The 11,746-nt window shown below is 43.7% G+C and overlaps 1 long non-coding RNA gene across 1 annotated transcript in view; it reads right to left on the reverse strand.

Moving 5' to 3' along the window:
* Positions 1-381: 381 nt before the first annotated feature.
* LOC104862206 overlaps positions 382-11,746 on the reverse strand; it is a 17,386-nt gene continuing 6,021 nt past the window's right edge. The window contains exons 2-4 of the long non-coding RNA XR_780217.2: positions 2,853-2,957; positions 2,102-2,191; positions 382-634 (exon numbers count right to left, since the gene is read on the reverse strand). This is a non-coding gene — a long non-coding RNA (uncharacterized LOC104862206). The remainder of the gene's footprint in view (positions 635-2,101; positions 2,192-2,852; positions 2,958-11,746) is intronic.

An 11,746-nucleotide genomic window follows, 5' to 3' on the forward strand; every position in this document is an offset into this window, starting at 1 on the left:
TGTGATATTTGAATGGTTGCACAGTAGCTCGTTGAAAGTCTCCTACAAGTTTCGCATTTTTTTTTGGTATTTGTAATAAACACTAACACAAAGGTCTTTTGCCAATAAATACTCTGTCACCAAGATGTTATGTATGTTTGCCGTTTCTCAGAGGACATTCATCCGCTGTGACACTTGCTCAGCTTTTGCTCTTAGGAAAAGCCAAGGAAAGTGTTCCGACAGCAACACGCACAACACCGGGACCGACGCAGTACTTCATGTGTCCACACTCCGGTAGCTCATCATCTGGGCATCTCCCATGGAACTTAACAGCTACCTTCTTGCTGACTCTGTAACTGGATATTCCTTGAGGCAGTGCACATGTGGGACCCCTCCCCCCGTGCCCCAGGGCTTTGCGCGCATGAGCCTCTCCATAAATGTTCAGGCAATAGCTGAACAAGTTCTTCTGGTCGCGGAGCCCCAGTGCCCTGCCAACTTTCCTGCATAATGGATGTGACATTTCCTTCACGGCTGAGGGATTGAGGCTTCGGGATCTATTCCCCGCGGGTCAGTTAGTCGCTTTGACGGATCCACCATCAGATGATCAGAGGTAGATGTTCTGAGGAATTTAGCAGGAAAAATGGCTTGGGATCTCCTGGGTAGGTACAGAAGAAGGAAGAAGTCAAGGCCTATGCTACAGTCTGCACTGTGTAGAAAGAGGCTTAATGTTTTACGCTCAAAATTAATTGTGATTTTTATATTCAGAAAAGCATTGCTATCACAAAAGCATTCCTACACTTACTTCTCCGGGCTGATCGGTGTCAGGTGAAAGGGAGAAACTATCTCAAGGGCAAACTGCATACGCCTTTGCTTAATACGACGAAGCTCTAGTTGTAAACATTTGCCTGGCTTATTCTACTCCTCTCAAAGATGGCTTTGAGCTTTTTCCTACTTCAGCCTTGAAGTATTCTCAGTTGCTTCGGGCTGTTAAAAGTGTTACATCACATTCTACTTTTCCGGGGTAGTAATTTCTTCTGATAGCTACGTGAGTGTCCCGCGCCGATCGATTCGACGTAGTCTCCTCCCCGTATACTGCCTCCCGCTCCTGTGCGTCCTACTGTGCGCCGAGCTTACAGGCCAGGAGCGGCGAGCAGATGTGAAAGAAGCAAAGCCCCTGCTTCTCTCCTGAAACTTGGGCAGGGCTGGGAGAGACAGCGGCCAGTCCCAGGTGGGCCCGCTCTGCCCTGCCTGATCCTGATAACCCCCTTCTGGTCCTTCCGGGTGACTGAGAGGGCTCTGTCGGCCTTTTGAAAGTCATGTTTTAAAGCTAGGCAGGTTTGCATGCAGGCTGGGGGGAGTAGGGGGAAGAAAGAAAGAAAAGAAATCAGTCCCGTAAAGACAATTGGGTAAATAAGTCAGATGTCTGCACCTGCATACTTCTCTACTTAGCTACAACTCCCGCCCCGCAGCAGATCCAAACCCACAGGCTCCCAGCCCCTCCTCCTCAGCTCCAGGGCCAAAGGAGGTCAGGGCTCCCAAGTGGGGGAGGGGCAAATGACTCAACCGCACATCCCTGGGTCTCCAGCGCTTTGCTTTCCTTAACCCGGAACTCCTGTTTTTCCCTAAACCTTCACAAGAAAGAGGCATCAGCCTGGCATGGTGGTGCAAGCCTGTAATCCCAGCACTGGGGAGGCTGAAGCAGGAGGACCGCTGTGAGTTCGAGACCAGCCTAGGCTACATAGTGAGTTCCAAGTCAGTTTCAACTACATAGGGAGACCCTGTCTCAAAAAAACAAACAAACAAAAAAAAAAGGCAGCAAAGGGTAAAGAAAAGAGTGAGGAAAGGCCTAGCTTTGCGTTTTGGCTCAACCAATTTATTAGGCTCGGGTCACTGATAAGTCTTTCACCTCTGCACATTCACAAATGGGGAGAGCCTGACACATCGTATGAAGTAACAGTAGCAACATGACTGCGATCTGAGTGCTTAGGAGCAAGTGGTCTGTGGCCAGGCTGCCTGCGGTCAGATCCCTTGTACCTTGACAAGCTCTGTGACCTTGGGCGGGTCATTTCAGTTCTCTGGGCTTCAAATCCATCAGCTGTAAAAAGGGGAATAGAAATAGTACCTGTCACGTAGAGTTGTTGAGGTGAGACACATCAGTATCTGTGAAGCACGTAGAACAACGTTGACTCTCACTACCGTGATGAAGTAGTTGCTGCTGGTATAAATCATAACGGTGCTGCTGGGGTGATAGTGGTGCGTCTGTCCCAATCACAGCCTCAGATCCTGTCAGCTTATATTTCATGACCTCTGGCTAATCCATTAGGATTTAAAGAACAGAAATTCCTTGCATCTCTCCCAACGTAGTAAGGATAGCAACATTTACGGAGCACTCACCATGTGTCCGTCACCGTTCTAAGAATATGTAAAAGCACCGGCTTATTAATTCTCACAATAATGAGAATAGGACCAGGAGGTAGGTCCCATTATTAAATCCACCACTCAGGGAGGGCAACAGAGTTGCAGGACAGCAAGTGGCTTGTTCAAGAGCACATAGCTAGCTAACAAGAGGACTGGCTTTGGGCCCACATATTAACTCTCGGCTGATAACACCGACTCACCCACGTTCAGTGCAGAATTTGGCAGGCGCTGACTTCCTTCTGTGACTAGCCAACTGCTACTGAATATTATTTGAGCTTGCAAATAGCAAGGTGCTATTTCAAAAAGCACTCACAAAAATGACCAGAGGTTTTGCCACTGAAGATCATGGTATTTTGAGAATTTAGCAGAGCTCCTCTCTCTGGCCCCTGTGTTGGGATAAGAGGGAGTGCTCCTGTTTGCATTAGCCGAAGACGGATTGTGAACGATTATCTTACCTTGTTATCTGAGCTGCTGGTGCACAAGGAAGTTTCCTTTGCTAATGGTTGAACTGCTCTTCAGATAAAGGCCTCCCCCGGATCGCCACAGCACTAATTAATCAGCTGTTAAAACAGTGGTTGATAAAGACAGGCTTACTTAAAGTTCGAATTGCCTGCAATCAGAGATAACCAGCTAGTCCCTTTTGGCAGCGAGATATGAAAACAAGAGAATGATCAGTTATCAAAGTGAATATGGCACTCAACTGAAAAATGTAGTTCAAAAAATACAGTAACATTCAAATTGGAAAAAACTAAACATACAATTATTTCTTTGAGCTTGTGTCTTGCGCCAGCAAAGTGAAAATGGCAAAGCACACACACATGTCCAAGCATGGCACAAAAATATTAAGACGTGATCCATGCTGACACCGCGGTGGGGTTTGGGGAGCAGGGCTGAGAGGTTTACGAATGCAGTCACGTAAGAGTGTGTGACAGGTAACCATCACTTCCCTTTGACGGCTCCTTGCTTGGCCAACAATACATACACAACCCCTGTCTCATGCTTGGCAGCAAGCGTTCTGACACGAGCTACAGTTCCCAGTCCAACACTATTTTTAAAAATTAAATTGAAAAGTTTGATTTTTCTCAAAGGCAAAGGATATGATTTTTTTAAAAACAGTATTCTGAAAAGAACTCACCTGAGAAAATGAGCATATGATAGATGAGTGTGAATAGACCTCCCTGAGAAAACGAAGCATGTAAATTGGCTCATGAGGCATGAAAGGATGCAGTTGGTAAGGATGTGGACTGGGACTGTTCTCGCTGGCTGGGTGTCAGGTTTAGGGAGGCTTGGACAGGCGGAGTCAGGGAGGGCGATGCCATCTTCCATGCCCTGCTCCTACCCTAACCAAAGCCAAGCCAGAAAACGTGTCTCTGAAATTTAGGTTCCAACAGGGCGTGAAACTTTTAATTTTTTTTTTCATCTGGACCCAAACCCGAGCTACTAGCAAAAAAAAAATATATATAGTAACATGTAAAAGAAAGAAAGAAGGGACCAAGAGGGGAAGGAGAAAGAAAGGGGGAGAAGGGGAAAAGCCAAAAGAACTGAGAGGTGTTGTGCACATGTACCAACTCTCCACAATCGATGTAAACATTCTGTACCACAGATACATGCTTCTAAAATAATAATAATAATAAATAGTAATAAACAATACCAGGGAAAATAGTAGATTGCAGATCTCCTGACGGTATGACCCAAAATATGACAATCTGAATGGTGAAAAAACAGAAATGGTAAAGATGGACATAAACTTTCCTAAGTGAAACCGGGTGTTAACACCGTTCCATACAACCGTCCCTCAAAATTTGCTTGGTTTCATACATTTCGTATGTGGAATCTGTCAACCTAATTATGCAATAATAATTTTACAAAAGCTAATAATCAATGTAACCTTCGGTAAATCATATCTTGGAGCCTTTGTTTCCTCATCTGTAAAATGGGCGAGCAGACTGGGGAAGTTACCAAACTATATTACTTCAAACTTCTCTTTGAAGACTAACATCCTATAATTCTAGATTTTGCCATATACCTTTCATATCCAAATATTTTAATTTTATTGTTACTTCTAAGCCACATATCCAGGAGCACCTCCAAAGCACGTAAATGCGTAGGTTCTAAGAAACAATATCAGCTAAAAACAACATAAACCGACTACAAACGTACAAGGATTACACAGACCCTCTTGGCAACATGTTGATCTTTAAAACCTGGGGGTAATGTGTAATAATTCAGAACATTTTGACAAAATTCCACCTACTCACATATTTACATAATGCCGGTGCGATGGGAATTAGATATCGCTGAATTTCCATGTCAGTGACCCCACTTTGCATGCTTAACATTGCCTTCTGCCTTCTGGATGCCTTTCTGCTTTTCCACTTGATATGTATGTAACAGCATCGCCGCAATGCCCTAGTGCTCTACAGGGTAGGATTCAAATTAGCCATTATTGTTGCTCTAGAATGTGACAGTTCAGGAAGTGGTTTCATGAATGCGTGGGTTTCCAGTGTGGGCGGCTGATGAGGAGGGTTTGTGCCCAGGGGCTGAGAATCGGAGCACCCCAAGGCCCTGGGCAAGCTCGGGCATCCCGTTCTGCATGTTCTCCGTGAGTCACGCGCCTCCTCACATGAAACGCAGGTAATAATAACCCAGCCTCTGTCACTGCTGCCAGCTGTGGTTCAGACAGGGTTCACCTGCGCTGCGAAGCCGAAGGGGCTCAGAAAACTGGTGCGTATATTCAGGGAACTATTATTATTCTACCTGATGAGTTCTTTGAAACCCAAGAAAAAAATCCTGGCAAGGAATAATGAAGAAGGGAAATAGCCTCTAACAAGTTACCAAGAAAGTAGCTTTTCAGAAAAATTTGAGATTAATTCTCCAAGACGGCTTAGAGAGAACCTGCAAAGTAGGTTTACTCTGCACGACAAAAATTAAGACACAAGAGGCCAGGTATTATACTGCAAGTTTATGCACAGTGTTTCCTGTATTTTTCACAAAAATCCTACCTAGGAGGGAGGCATTGACTCTTTCATAGGGGAGGAAGTGGGGCAAAGAGTTTAGGTCGCTCAAGGTCACATAACCAAGAAGCGGCAGACTGGATTCAAACATAAGTGGGCTGACTCGGAGCCTGATCTTCTAACCACTACTCTAAAAATAAAACAAAATGCACTCATTTGCCCCAGATCCCATGGCCCGTGAGTGGCGGGTGGAGCAGTCAAAAGCAGATCTCTCAGGCAGAGTCCCGCAGGTTACCGGTTACCGGCACTCCTAGCTCAGCACTGTTTCTTGTCTGCAATTTGTTAACCAGATGAGCACGCCAAGGGAGGCCGACAAGACCGTTACACTCTCTCCATGAGCCCAAGAAGGACGTGGTGCTCTCACTCCCAAAGGAAAGAGAGGCAAAGGAAGAAAATTTGTAGGCAGGAGGCAGGAGAAACGCAGGCCATGGCCCTCTCCCTCACCACTCTCCAGCCGGTGTCCTTCCAAACCCCGGGCCCCGCCTGGCACACAGTAGCTGACTCAGTGATGTTAGTGCCTCTCCCTTCTCTTACCTTCTCTCTCCCATTTCTCTTCTTTTTCCTCCCCTTCCCTTTCTCCGTGCTGTGGGCACAAGGGCTCATTTCTCACAAGTAGATGCCTTCAGATTTTTCTATGATCACTTGTGTAACAGAAGGGTCCTTTCTACCAGTAAATTTACACCATGAAGCTAAGTAATAGCCTCCTCCATTTGTCTTGCTGCACATCTGTTAGGTGAGTAGTCCCCTCCATGAGCTTGAATGAGCTTGTCTTTCCAGTTTAGGCTTAGTTCCTACTCGTATTTGCTGATAGACCACTCTTGTCTACCTGCGATGCTCAGTTCTGAATGCTTTGTGATGTGCGGTGTATTCAAGAAACATCACTGGGGCTATAGTGATGGCTGGAAAGCACTGCTCAGAGCCATTAGCTATCGTTCCTGGACTGCTCGAGATGCTCAGACACTAGAAAGCGAAATGTTTTCTCCTTCAATTCAATGCACTGATTCCACCCATTCACTAATTAAATACCAGAGAAATCTGCCCTTATAAAATACAGATACACAAGTCATACTTGCCTGGATTAATTTCTGGGCCCAGATCTCTTAGAGAAGGATTTTCTCTGCATTTTTTGTTACATTTTTCCTGCCGGGGCTCAACAACAAGCGATGAGTGAAGCCAGCTCTTCACATCATTGCCTGAGTCGGGCTGATGTCTCCTTGCTCCCAGACACCTGCTTAAACAAAAGGCTCAGCTCCCCTGGCCTTCCACAGGGCTCGCTCTTCTAATTGGTTTGAGGCTGGGTGACTGTGCACACGTGTAGCTGCTCCTGTCCAACAAAATGTTTACTTGGGGTTTTTTTTTTTTCTTCTATCTAAATCCTTAACTCATAAAGAAAAGATAAACAAAGTACATGTTTTATGTCAGGGTAGAGAGGGAAGAAGGACTTAGAAAGGTCCTATTGAGAACAAAAGGCTTTTGTTTCAAGGTGTCTTAATATTGGCCTAATGACTTCAGAGGAGGAGATAAGTAGGGAAAGGTAAGATGGGCCGAGATAAGATAAGACGAGGCGGCAACGCCAATATGTAATCCTGTGTTGGAGTACAAAAGGCGAACACACCAGAAATGTTTGAATCTGAAGAGAAACTGTAAATTTACCCTGGCTCTAAATGGGCCTGATGTTATTCTAGCCTATGCTACAGAAACTCAATAGCTGACTCTGCAATCTCCAGAAAGACTTGTTCTTCAGAACACTGTTTGAGGAAGCGTAGATTTGGAATTTCTCACTTCACTTATTTTTGCTCTTGAAGGCAAGCAGTCCACAACTCCCACTTGCAGAAACGCATTCATTCTTCCAAAGGCTGTGTACCTTCAGTAGGATCCTTTTCTTACCTGGGTCTACGGGCTCTGTGATACACTGTAAAAGTGAAATCAGTTATGTTCTTAACTGAGGAGGAAGCATGTGCCCAAAATCCTGCTAGTGTTTTCTTTGCCCGCCTGGAGAAGAAGGGCAAATAACAGAAGAAAATATCATTTTGAAGCATAGCGGTATAAAGACTTCTTTATTTACCACAGTGCTCATCTTGGACACCGTCGTTTAGAATTGGGTATCTACCCCAACGAGGGGAGTGTGCTGGACTCCACCTACTTCCCGCCCCATAGCCTAGAAACTCTAAAGCGATGGTAAGACGAGGCACTAGGTATCTGGACATGTTCAGGTTGCTCAACAAAATATCATAGGTTGGGTAGTTTTATAACCAATAGCAATGTCTCGCTCCCAGGTTGGGAGGCAGAGAAGTCCAAGATCTAAGTGTCACAGCTGTCAGCAGATGCGATGTCTGGTGCCCTTTCCTCATAGAGCGCCCTTTCTCACTGAGTCCTCACAGAGAGGGCGCAGGGGTGACAGTGGAGTTTTAATTTGATTGACTTTGAGATCTGCCCGTGCATTGGTGGAGCAGACTTCTAGGTGTGTCTGGGTGGGTCATGGAGGTGTGGCCTTGGAGTTTGTGGTCCCTCCTCCCGTCCTCTCTGCTTCCCAGCAGCAGGAGCTGAGCAACCTTGTTCCACCACGCTTTTCTGCCATGACGTCTCTGCTCTGGATCCAACTGACCATGGACTGAAACCGTGAGCAAACTGAACCTTTGCTTCTTTAAGCTGTGAGTGTTAGGGATTGCGTCTTAGCGATGGAAAAGCTGACTGACACGGAGGCTGAGCGTGTTTCCTTCTGCCTCCTTTTTCAGGGCACTGATCTCATGACCTGGTCACTCCCCAAAAGCTCACCTCCCGTCTAGCCTGGAGATGAGCTTTCAACACGTGAACTGTGGGGGGAACTCAAGGAGGGTTCAGAGCACAGCGTAGGACTTACCCACTTTGCTTTCCATCTCACAGGGATCAGCACTGTCCTTCATTAATAAAGCCGATGTCTCAAGAGCTATTTCTACATGTTGCCATGTATTTGAAATTTTTTGGTTCTTTCAAGTGAGACGGTAAGTTTGATCTGTTACTCTATTTTAGTTAGAAGCAGAAGTACAAGGGAACTTTTTAAGAATGATCTCAACTCTAGACAGACGTCTTTATAAATGCAAATATGGGTAAACTATGACTCTCTTCCTTTTCCCTCCATTCTTTGTACACTAAGAAACAAAAGGACTCTCTTGCCACAGCAGGCTGGGTACCCACTGACATTCTTTTTATCATACATCTTGTCCAGCTGTACTAGCTCAGGGACAGAATATGTTCAATGTTTTGTGCCAGTTATTACCTAAATCTTTGAAGCTGTCCTCCACAGCAGATATGTGGGTCGTTCTACCCACTTTTCAAATGGTAAATCAGAAGCATAGGAAAGACCAGTTAGCTTCCTCCAGTTCACACAACTCTCAAGAAATGAAGTGAACATTCAAAGGCAGAACGGAGTGCAAAACAGCATGGATCAAGTTCAATCCCCCAAACACGCATGATGGATGTTACTATCTTTGTTTTATAAATTTAAACACCCTGACTCAGACTGACAGAGTGTTTGGGTCCAGGTAGGCCAGCTACTGAGCCACTGCCCCAGCTCTTTTGATTTTGCTTGACGGCCTTGAAGATTTGGAGGATACAGAAGTCACCTGCCCTGGGCTTGATATTATCCAGCCTTCGGGTCTTTTGTAAAGACGGCCTTTGTTATTTTCCAGGTGTACTAACCACTAACAGTTTCTTCTCTATCCCTTGAGAAACTTCTAGTGTACAAACATTCTTATAGAAAAAAGTATAAATATATACCCTAGCTGTTCAAAATGGGGTTCTTTAGAAATGTATATCAGGACATCTGTCTACTTCTACCCAGTGATTTGGCTTTTTCATATTAACTTTATAAAGGTTATGCTACAGACAGACAGTTCATATCTCCTCAAAGTTCACGTTAAAGCTTAATTCTCGATGTGATAGTGTTTTGGGGGGATGCATTTGGGAAATGATTAGCCTATGAGGTCAGGGCCTTCATGAGTGGAATTTGAGCTCCTATGCAAAAAGATCCCAGAAAGCTACTTTTGTCCCTTCCGCCATGGGAGGTTATAGTTAGGACAACTGTCTGTTGTCTTATTTTATTAGTACCATTATTTTATTTTATTAGTACTTGGTTACAGTAAATGAAGTTTACATCCACCTTAGGGGGTGCAGGTACACAACACAGCTTGAATCTTTCTTAATCCCTTTCCCCTTTTGGAACACCTCCTCCCTCCATCTCCAAATTCCCTACCTCCATTTTCATTCCTCTTATTTTTAGTTATAAGCACAAACTAAGAAGAATGGCTTTTGTTTAATCTCTTTTTTTAATCTGAAAGATTGTGGCCATTCCAGAGAAGAAAAGTTGTACTACTATCCTCTCACTAAAGAATGGAAAAAGTTAGTCCACTGAGGAAGGAAGCATGGTGTGTGTGTGAGAGAGAGAGAGAGATGGGAGTTGAAAAATAAAGGCTTCACAGACTGAGGAAGGTATTCAGTGAGTCTTGGAAAGGGGAGTGCAAGGGAAGACGAAAGGGCGCCAGGGAGCCCAGGCCAAGGCCTTCCTCCATCTTGTTTCTGGAGGCTCCTTTCTTCCTCTGCCTACCCCTCCAGAGCCTAAGAATTACCTGCCGCCATTTCCACATGAACAACTCCTTTACTTCTAATACATTTTATTTTAATAAACTTTTAGATTTTAATTACATTTTATTTTAATAAGAGGAACAAAGTCCTTCAAGCCATAGGTCGCTCCGAGTAGTCATCTCCAACAAGGTGACACCCACACTTAGTATGGATTCTGCTAATTCTTGTTTCTCTGAGTAAGAAAATTTGGATTGTAGAAAAGTGAGATGTGACAAGGGCTATGTGAAATCAGAAGAAAAATTTTAGTGTTTTCTCAACACTCTTCTGGACCTTACTGTCTTAATCTTAATTTGTAAGAAGAATCACTGCAAATCAGCATTTTCATATAAAACACTTTTATACAGGATTCTTAGAATAGCCTCTGATACAGAAAAATTAGGGCTAAGAAATCAACCATATGACTTGCTTCATTCTTTCGAGGTTATAATTAATTTAATGTTTTATCACATTGAGGAAGATTTTGCATTCTCCAAAATTATCCAATTATATATTTAAAGCAAAGAGAAATCTCGCTACTCTTGAGTTTCAAAATGAGCCCACATATTTGAGGCCTGATTACACTTGGCATTAGTTTTGTTACGATAGCATAAGCTCACTCTCTTAAAAAATGGAAATATATTCTATTCCTCCAAATCTCGGGCATCCTTTCCCTTTCTTCTCCCTCCCTGACTATTTTTAAACTGTGGGTTTTAGGCACTATAAATATATCAATCTCTCCATTACTCTGGGGTTCAGGATATATGCAGCCTAGCCTTTCAACTTCATGTGATTTTGAGATTCTATTCCACTCTTGTCCTCTCTGTCCATCCAAGTATGGCTGTTGCTTAGCTAGTGATACCTACAAATTATGACTAGTTTCAGAATTACTTCCAACTTCTTTGTTTTCTCTTATATTTCCATTGTGGCACCAATTACTAGCGATATGATTAATGCACTAGTTACCAGTGGCTTTGTTCCCTTTGTTTTTCGATAATGCTAATTAATCCAATTTTGAAAAGAAAAAAAACTTTCTGCTCACACATGTCAGGTTGCAGGTGCTTTTCCCTCCTTTTAAAGAGAAAAATAAGAGTAGACCAACTAGTGATGCGGCTGAGAAACTCTCTTACCAAAGTTGCTCATCAGGGAATATCAGGGGCTTGCAATGTTAGAAAATGGGTCTGAAGGAAGAAAGTTTCAATTCCCTGAAAAGTTCTTTTGCCTTTTACTCTTTTCTTAATTGTAGTGTGTGTGTGGGCAACTATGCAAGCATCTTGGAAGATGGCTTCCTAGGATGTGGGCACCAATCACACGTAAACCAGAATCCATTTGCCCCTCTCCTATCTAAACGTCCCAGTCTTCCCACAGCTCTGTCATAGCAGGTGCTCATTAGATTTATAGTTGGGAGACTCAGTTTTAAATCTGTAACTGTTACTTGCTGTGCAGATGGTTTATGTTCACAGTACTTATTTCCTTTGACACATCAGTAAAATCCAACAGAATTCTGCCATTCAACTTCTCTCAGTATTGTTTAAGGGCTTTGCTAAGTCATTCTGATCTATATTTAGTATACAGTAGAATTTAAGTGACACTCCCAGCTTTCCCAAATGCCAAAGATACAGTGATTTTTTTTCCCAATGAAATGATATTTTTAAGACTCCATTTCATTTCTCCTTGTATAAAAAACCTTCTTAGAGAGCTAATTTTGTCTTCATTTTTTTTTTTTTTTTCAGGTTAGG

Source organism: Fukomys damarensis, unplaced genomic scaffold (genome assembly GCF_012274545.1).
Source record: "Fukomys damarensis isolate Sample0158 unplaced genomic scaffold, DMR_v1.0_HiC HiC_scaffold_12, whole genome shotgun sequence".
NCBI lineage: Eukaryota > Metazoa > Chordata > Mammalia > Rodentia > Bathyergidae > Fukomys > Fukomys damarensis.